Here is a 9,932-nt window from a genome sequence, read left to right on the forward strand (position 1 = left end):
AAAAAACGAGCTCGCTCTTTGCCGGTCAACTTACAGTCTGCTGGCCAACCTTTGCAGCCAACCTCAAGCTCGACTTCAAAAAACTAGGAGCTCATCCACTTTCGTTAAACATTCTATATCAGAATGTTAGGGGTATTGTGTCCAAGCTCAGTAGTTTATTTCTTAGTAGTTTTTCGTTTGAATCTGATATTATTGCGTTCTCAGAGACGTGGTTAAATCCCACGATTTCTGATAACGAAATATTATCAGATAATTTTTGTATCTTTCGACGAGATCGTCCGGCTCGTCGTGGCGGAGGCGTACTGATTGCAGTCAATTCCTCCTATCGGTCGGAAATAATTGATGTAAATGTACCGAATAATGTTGAATTTGTTGCTATAAGAGTATCTTTTCCGTCTTTTGCACTATACATCTCTTGTTCTTATATACCTCCCTCTTCTAATATACAGGTCTATATGGAACATATAACCTGTATAAAAGGAATCTCTAATCTCCTAAGTGACAGTGACGCGTTCGTTGTGGTAGGTGATTTTAATTTGCCTAACATTGAATGGTCATTCTTCAATCAGTTTAATTATTTGGTACCCTCGGCAGAGCATGCCTGTTTAGACTGCTTGTTTGACCTTTCATTGTTCCAAGTTAATTCTATACCTAATCACTTAAGCAGAATGCTGCCCTGCTAGTACAGTTATCTGTAGGTCTTCTCCCCTTATACTGCCTGAAGATTCTTACCACCCTACTTTGCAAATTTCCCTCTCAATTTCAAACCCTACCTCTACTCCAGCACCTATTCCCAAAAATACTAGTTTGTGCTTTCGCAAAGGAAATTTTTTTTTGCTAAACGAACTTATTGCAGCAACTAATTGGTCCTATTTGTATAGTGCTGTTGACATCAACATAGCCGTAAAGTTTTTCTATGACACTATTAATGCTCTTTTTGATGTCATTTCGTCTGCGTCATCAAAACCTCCTTGGTTTTCACCAAGACTTTCAAACTTAAAAAATGTTAAATCTAGATGCTTTAAATTAATTAACTAAATTAAATATAACATATTCTATACATATATTTACATCATGAATCGTGTGTTTGTGTACTTGTACATACATATGTGTGTATGTGTGCATTGGGCCTGGTTATATGGCTATAACTTTTTTTCTGATCAACCTATCATAATGAAAGTTGGTAACGGATATATATATCGCAAACTTAATGTGACCAAATTTTAGTTCAAAATTCCAAGAATTACGGGAGTTATAGAAAATCGTGAATAAAGTGGGTGTGGGGGATCAGAAAAAATGAACAAACTCGTCCTTTCTCAGGCTCAGGAGAATCTAGATACCAAGTTTTGTTATTCTAGCTCTTATACTTTCTGAGATCCTTGCGTTTATACAGACAGACAGACGGACATGGCTATATCGACTCGCCTTGTCATCCTGATCAATTCATTTGAATTTGAATTGATAGATTTGGTAGTCACATCCAATTAGTGATTATATATCTGTATATCAAGTTTCATTACAATAGGTTGATTACAAAGAAAGTTATAGCCATATAACCAAGCCTAAGCTCTGTCCGCAGCTGTATTTGTTGCTGATTTCACATAATTATTTAATGCACACATATGATGTAATGTAAATGTAAATTTATGTATGGAATATTTTATATTTAATTTAATTAATTATTTAAATGTACAAGAGTATATTAGGTTTGCGGGAGCTGAAAAATGTAACAGGCAGAAGGAGGCGTGGTAGACCCCACAAAGTATATATATTCTTGATCAGCATGACAAGACGAATCGATTTAGCCCTGTCTGTCTGTCTGTCCGTCTGTCCGTCCGTCCGTCCGTATGATTACCTAGATCTCAGAGACTATAAGAGCTAGACACACCAAATTGCACAAAGATGCCTTATGTGTGTATTCTATACGAGTTTGTTTTATTTTTTTGATTTTCCCCCCACTTCCCCCCTATGGGGGTTTTCCCGATTTTCCATTCGTATAATCGCCTATATCTCGGAGACTATAAGACCTAGGAACACCAAATTTTAGTCCCAGATGCCTTGTGTGAATACGCAGAAAATGTATATTTTGGAATGTCCCTCCCTCCCCCCTCTCCCAAGCAAATGCGATTTTCTCTAACTCCCGTAATTCTTGGAATTTGGAATTTGCTTCTCATATATGTGTATGTATAACTTGGTGCCGGAACTTAGTCTGGGAACAGGGTATTTTACTGTCGGCCTTGCTCGACTGTAGCGTTCTTCCTTGTTTTAATATTAATATGCGTATAAATTACTCGTGAATAAACTTTTACAATTATAATTATTCGTGCAAATGATCATTGATGACAATAATTGTCGCCAAAAATGCTAATGTAAGCATAAGTAAGTTTTTTATTTGAATCAATCTTAAATTATATTATCTTAAAATGTAATTAGCAAATTAAAAAAAGATGCAAGTCTCCTTTATATTATACAATATATCTATTGCAAACAATTTGTTGACATACTGTACATTCGTACCAGTGTGCACTGCACTGGAATGGCCTTGAATGAATAGTAAAGAATAAAAGAACCGTTAGAATTGTCAGCTCTGCCTTCTCTGCATTGTTTGATGATCAGTAAGCAAGTGAACGTCATAAAAATCGGTTGTGTTACCTTCTTCGGAACTAAAAATGTTTTACTTAATAAAGTGCGGAAAGTTGTACGTTTTTAAGAAAAAGAAATGTAAAATAATATCAAAAAACATTTGTTTAACAAAAATAAATGGAGCTACTTTTGAAGCAGAAATTATTAATTCCAGTGGTAAGTTGCATCGTAAATTTGGTCATACTAACATGCACACATACTTATATACATTCGTATGTACATATTTACGTTTATGTAGAATCAAAAGAACTTCTCGAAGGCCTATGCAAAAAGATGAATGAGGCGTTATACAGTAAGTATAAAATTTTTTTCACCGATATAAAAGAGTGGCAAACAAAAACTAATTTTTAATTAAATTTTTCCATTTTAGAGGCCAAGAGCAAAACCTCTGATGGTAGCGTTAACAAAGAAAACATTCAAAAAGATTCTGGTAAGGTATCTTGATTATTATAAATAAAGTTAGATGTAATACTAATATTTTAATTTATATATCTCCTATTTTAGTTAAACAAAAATTGTCTTACAGCAGTGAAGTAAATAATAATGAAGTGGAACTTTATAAGGAATTAGGTAAGTAAATTACTTGAGTAATATTGCTGTAAGCAAATATTTCATGAAATTGGCAGTACTAAAGGGAATTTAAATTTCAGAGGGCCAAACCTCTGATGGTGGCGTTAACAAAGAAAACATTCAAAAAGATTTTGGTAAGATATTTCGATTATTATAAAGTCGACTGTGTTACTAATTTTTAATTAAATTTTTCCACTTTTAGAGGCGATTGGAGCAGATGGCTTCGACCCCATTCTGAGTAAGTTAATAGATAAATCTATATATATATAACAGTTTGTCCTGACTGACTGACTGAATGATTGGTGATCAACGCACAGCCCAAACGGTAAAGGCTAGGAAGGTGAAATTTGGACTCAAGTATCCTTTCATAGTCTAGGTCCCCACTAAGAAGGGATTTTGGAAAACTCGAGCTCCAAAGGGGGGAAAATTAGTTTACACTTTATAACTTGATACTTTTATATGTTTAACAAACAAAAATGAATGAAAATTAATTCTTTATTTTAAAAGTTTATGAAAGAAAATCATTTTTTTAGAGTTTAAACTAGTAGCATTACCGTAATGTAATTCTTTTTTATAAAATTATTAATATTTTTTTCTTACGGAGCCTTCCGTGTACAATCAACCGTTAATTGTCAACGGAAGTCTCCGATAAAAAAACAATATTAATAATTTTATAAAAAAGAATTGCATTACGGTAATGGTACTATACAAATTTGTTTGCACTATAAAACTTGATACTTGAAATTTGTGTTGGAGCTTGAATTATTGGGGTTTTAATATTTATTCACTATTTCAAATGAAAAGTTTGTGTTATAAATTTAGTCCGATCGATTTAAAATTTGGATAATGTAATCTACGTAACTAAATCTACAACTTTGCATTCAAGGATTTTCAAAATATGCATTTTACAAAAGCAGGCAGAACAAACAATACAAAATATCAAACAGTTGGGGACAACTAAGTATACATATACACACATACAAACAACTGTTCGTGTAGTTGCGTGCAAACGATTGAAATAGCCAAAGCAACATGTGAGACACTAATGTGTGAATGTCCATACATATGTGCACATCTATGTATGTACATATGTATCTACATATGTATGTATGTACATTCGTCTTGCACTGACAGAGCAAGAAATGTTAATTAATTGAAAATTATATAATACTAGCAGGTATTGCCCGTCTTAACCCGGCTCAATATAATGTTTCCAATTGTATTTATTTTGTGTGTGCATAACCTACCCATATGTTTTCACCTTATAAGTTACCAGTAGGAAGGCATTTAAGGTATTTAAATGAACATTTTCTGTTCTTGACAAAAAATTGTTCAGTAGTCCGTTACATTTTTGTTCTTGCCAAACTATTTCTTTAAACGAACATGACCACTATAACTAATATTTTTTTAAACCTCCCCCCTTTGGAGTTAGAATTTTCCAAAAGCCTTTCTTAGTGTGCTCCTACACTATGATGGATACTATGAAAGGATACTTGAGTCCAAATTTCATCTTTTACCGTTTGGGCTGTGCGTTGATCACCAATTAGTCAGGACAAACTGTTTTATATATAGAGATAACGCAACGTTTTAAGATAGACTATGTGCAAAAAAGGGGAATAATTATAAGGGTATATCCTAATTTTAAATTCACATTTGAGTCAATACGGTCACGCACAAACTCGGAATATGAACACGGCACTCGTGTCAATGCCGTGCAGCGATGAGCCACGATCAAAAAACACTGACAATTCTCATCTCAATTTGCTAGAGTAAAACTTTCGATAGTTGAAGCCACCGATACCATCAAAATATCGAAGTTTGAATGCAATAAGCAGAATATTTAAATAATAAAATCTAATTATTTATTGAGATCGATAAGAACAAATCATATACATACATAAATCTGCCCGCAATGCGAAGCAGAATATGCGTAGGTCCGTTATTCGGTTTCTGCTTTACTATCGCATACGCAGTCGTTGCTTAGCGACGGTAACTGTAAACTTTTGGCGTTTTGCCTTTGCAATTAACATTAAATGGTCAAAACGAAAGAAGATGAGCGAGCCAACAACTTGAAGTTGTTGTTGTTGTTTTGTATTTACATGCTTCATACATATACAGGCATAGATACATATGCTTGTACATATGTATGTATGTATGCATGGGCACACATAGACTCGAACTGTTCCCAACTATTTGATATTTGATATATGGCAAGTAAAAAACATATTGCTATATTTTAATCGTTGAATGCCAATTTGTTGATATAGTTATGTTGATTACATTACCCAAATTTGAAATCGATCGGACAAAATTTATAACACAAACTATTCATTTGAAAAAGTGAATAAATATTAAAACCCCAATAATAAAATTAAATGCGATATATCGAAAATATCGATACTTGTGTTGATATATCGTAATACATGTCGAATACAAATACATCGAAAAACATCGTTTGAGAGTTATTGATTATAATACTGTATTCGATTGTACACTGTACACATACATACATACAAATTTATTTGTATGTGTACTGTAACTGTAAACTTTTGGCATTTTGCGTATGTAATGAACAGGCGTAAATGATCAAAACGAAAGAAGATTTGCGAGCCAATAACTTGAAGTTGTTGTTGTTGTTTTAAAAATTTTGATTTGAAACCATAGAAAACTATTTTTTACAATTAAACAACAGTGTTCGATAGCCCACTGCATACTTGTACATACAAACCTATATATGTATATAGGAATGTATGAACGTACATACATACTTATTGATGTACATACATACATATGTACATGCTATACATACAGACGTATGTAATACATATGGTGCTGGCGTAATTCATAATGCGAAATTCTTTCTAAGGGGAGAAATGTCCCCCCTGCCCAACCTGCGTACGCCCTTGTAGTCCGTTGTCCTAAAAACCCCTTATGCCAAATGTACTAAACAAAGAAAAAATAGCATAAAAATGTTTATGTTATAATGTTAATAATTTTTAATTAATTAACATTTCTTGCCCTGTCAGTGCAAGACGAATGTACTTTTGTACATACATATGTATGTATGTATGTACATACATGTGTACAAATGAACATTCACACATTAGTGTCTTACATTTTGCTTTGGCTACTTCAACCGTTTACACGCAACTACACGAACAGCTGCTTGTATGTATGTATGTGTGTGTGTATGTATGTATACTTAGTTGTCCCCAACTGTTTGATATTTTGTATTGTTTGTGCTACCTGCATTTGTAAAATGCATATTTTAAAAATCGTTAAATGCAAAGTTGTAATTTTAGTTACGTAGATTATATTACCCAAATTTGAAATCGATCTGACAAAATTTATAACACAAACTTTTCATTTGAAAAAATGAATAAATATTAAAACCCCATAAAATAAAGAAATAATATTAAAAATCTCCAACACAAATTTTGAAAAACCGAGTATGCAGTTTTGTTTGTATTCTTTTATAGATTATAAAACCTAAATTTAAAGTTGATCGATTCAAAAATGCAGAATTTTCAAACAAACTTTGGAGCTACTTTTCCCCCCTTTGGAGCTTGAATTTTTCAAAATCCCTTCTTAGTGCGCATCTACACCATGATAGGATACTTGAGCCCAAATTTCAGTTTCCTAGCTTTTACCGTTTGGGCTGTGGGGTGTTGATGTGTTTCAATTTTTCCACGGAAAACCCCCCTTTTTTCATGCCCCAGGAAAAATGGTGAAAAACCAAGTATACAGTTCTTCTTGTATTCTTCTTGAGAGTATACAAACTAAGTTTGAAGTTAATTGGATGAAAATTGTAGATTTTTGATACAAACGTTGGAGCCCGTTTTCCCCCCTTTGGCGTTCGAATTTTCCAAAACCGCTTCTTAGTGCTCACCTACACCACTGAAGACAACATGTGTCCAATTTTCAGCCTCTTAGCTCTTACCGTTTGGGCTGTGCGTTGATTGCACATAGCTTTTCGTTTACCGAATTTTCCACCGGAAAATCATTATTATTCAGGCCGCAGGAAAAATATTGAAAATCCAAGTACACAGTTTTTTTTGTATTCTTTGTGAGAGTATACAAACTAAGTTGTAGATTTTTCATACAAACGTTGGACCTCGTTTTCCCCCCTTTGGAGCTCGAATTTTCCGAAACCCCTTCTTAGTGCTCACTTTCACTATAAGAGGGATCTTGTGTCCAAATTTCAGCTTCCTAGCTCTTACCGTTTGGGCTGTGCGTTGATTGCCAATCAGTCAGTCAGTCAGGACAAACTGTTTTATATATATAGAGATAACATTTTTAAAAGTAATTTTTTCTTTGTTTAGTGCATTTGGCATTAGTGTTTTCATTAATAACTTTATGCAGCAACAACACATATCAAATAGTTGGGGACATCACATACACACACTCACACACAACAAGCAACAGTTCGTGTCTATGTGTGCGGTTCTCTACGTACGGTTGAAAAAGTAAAGAGAAACATATGTACATATGTATGTATGCCTGTGTATGAATATAGCATGTATGTACATTCGTATTAATGTATACATTGGGCAATCGAACACAGTTATTTGATTGTAAAAAAAATAATGCTCTAAAAACAACAACAACTGCAAGTCATTAGCTCGCTCTTCTTCTTTCGTTTTGACCATTTAATGTTAATTGCAAAGGAAAAACGCCAAAATGTTACAGTTACTGTCGCTAGGCAACGACTGCGTAAGCGATAGTAAAGCAAAAACCGAATAACGGAGCTACGCATATTCTGCTTCACATTGCGGGCAGATGTATGTATGTATATGATTTGTTCTTATTGATGTCAATAAATAATTAGATTTTGTTATTTAAATATTCTGCTTATTGCCTTCAAACTTCGTTATTTTGATGGTATCGGTGGCTTCAACTATCGAAAGTTTTACTCTAGCAAATTGAGATGAGAATTGTCAGTGCTTTTTGATCGTGGCTCATCGCTGCACGGCATTGACACGAGTGCCGTGTTTCATATTCCGAGTTTGTGTGTGACCGTGTTGACTCAATATGGCACGAAAAGACTCAAATGTGAATTTAAATTTGGACTCAAGTATCGTTTCATAGTATCCATCATAGTGTAGGAGCACACTAAGAAAGGCTTTTGGAAAATTCTAGCTCCAACGGGGGGAAAACGAGCTTTAAAAAATATTAGTTATAGTGGTCATGTTCGTTTAACAAAATAGTTTGTCAAGAACAAAAATGTAACGGACTACTGAACAATTTTTTGTCAAGAACAGAAAATGTTCATTTAAATACCTTAAATGCCTTCCTACTGGTAACCTTTAAGGTGAAAACAGGTTATGCACACACAAAATAAATACAATTGGAAACATATTGAGCCGGGTTAAGACGGGCAATACCTGCTAGTCATAAAATAAAAAAAAATAAACATAGCGCAAATTTTCTCTAGCTCTTAATATCTTTGAAATCCAGTTGTTCATTTGGACGGGCAGACATGACTCAATGGACTAATCTCGTCACGCTGATCATCAATAATATATATTTGTAGGGTCTGTCATCTTCTGCATGTTACATTTTCACTTTGCACAAACCTAATAAGTACTCGCATTTTTCATTTCATGTATAGAGTATAAAAATGTCACTAATCCTTAAAATACCCCGTGCGTCTACGAAATATTTCTTTCGTAATAAGTGAACAGAGTGTTTATAGCCTGTTTTTTTATAGTTTTATAAGATACGTTAATTTTAAAATGTTAATTTAGAAAGCTAAATAATCATTTTTAATAGATTCTACAGAACATTCAGAAATTAGTTCAAAAGCAGTTAGTGGCTATACCGACACTTTGGAATCACTCGGATCTAATTGGCCAGAATCTGCAACATACGATGGCATCAACTCATCATTAACAATAAACGAGTCATTTTCATATGAAGCTCAAGTACCTCTTTTTGATCTTAGAGATGTTGAAATACCTACAGCAAAAACACAAACAAAGAGCAAAAGACACTTTTGTATGTTCTGCAAAAAATTGCAAACAAAATTTGCTCGACACTTACAAAACGTTCATATGAATGAACCAGATGTTTAGAAATTTATGGTTCTTTCAGCTAACGATCCCAATCGAAAAATTCTAATTGATTCTATTCGGAAAAAGGGAGATTTTATCCACAACACCGATCAAATATATAACGAAAGTATTATAATAGCACCTCGCCAAAACCGAATTAATTCTCGTAATGGTCCACATGATTTAATAAGTTGTAAAGGTTGTCTTGGCTTCTTTCGGAAATCGACAATTCGTTGCCATATTCGCAAATGCCGTGTTTTTCATCCTAATGGTTCGAAAAACATGTTAAGGGATGGACGCAGCAAAACTGGCTATATGCATAAAGCTGCAAATGACATATTGCGTCGAAAAGTTGTTCCAGTTTTAAAAGACGATGATATAACGAGAAATTTATTATATGACCATTTGATCGTATTATTAGGAAATGCAGAATGCATGAAGTATAATGCATTACAACATTTAAGAGTATTAAGTAGATTGGTAATAGAATTAAAACAACAGTCGCAAGGCCAAATAAAGGAGTTAAAGGATGCCATTCATCCCAAACATCATGAACTTATGATGTCTAGCATTCGAACTGTTTCCCAGTGGGATAACGAACTTTTGCTTTTTAAAACCCCATCGGTTGCTACAAGTCTAAGTTCATTAATAAAAAAATGTGCAAAC

At 33.7% G+C, this 9,932-nt stretch overlaps 1 long non-coding RNA gene across 1 annotated transcript; it reads left to right on the forward strand.

Annotated features, from left to right (window-relative positions):
* Positions 1–3,300: 3,300 nt before the first annotated feature.
* On the forward strand, positions 3,301–9,116 carry LOC115630377. The gene is made up of 3 exons (XR_003996089.1): positions 3,301–3,347; positions 3,416–3,451; positions 8,986–9,116. It is a non-coding gene; the product is annotated as an uncharacterized LOC115630377 (long non-coding RNA).
* The last annotated feature ends 816 nt before the right edge of the window (positions 9,117–9,932 follow it).

Source organism: Scaptodrosophila lebanonensis, unplaced genomic scaffold, assembly GCF_003285725.1.
Source record: "Scaptodrosophila lebanonensis strain 11010-0011.00,11010-0021.00 unplaced genomic scaffold, SlebRS2 tig00000531-arrow-arrow-pilon, whole genome shotgun sequence".
In the NCBI taxonomy this organism is placed as follows: domain Eukaryota; kingdom Metazoa; phylum Arthropoda; class Insecta; order Diptera; family Drosophilidae; genus Scaptodrosophila; species Scaptodrosophila lebanonensis.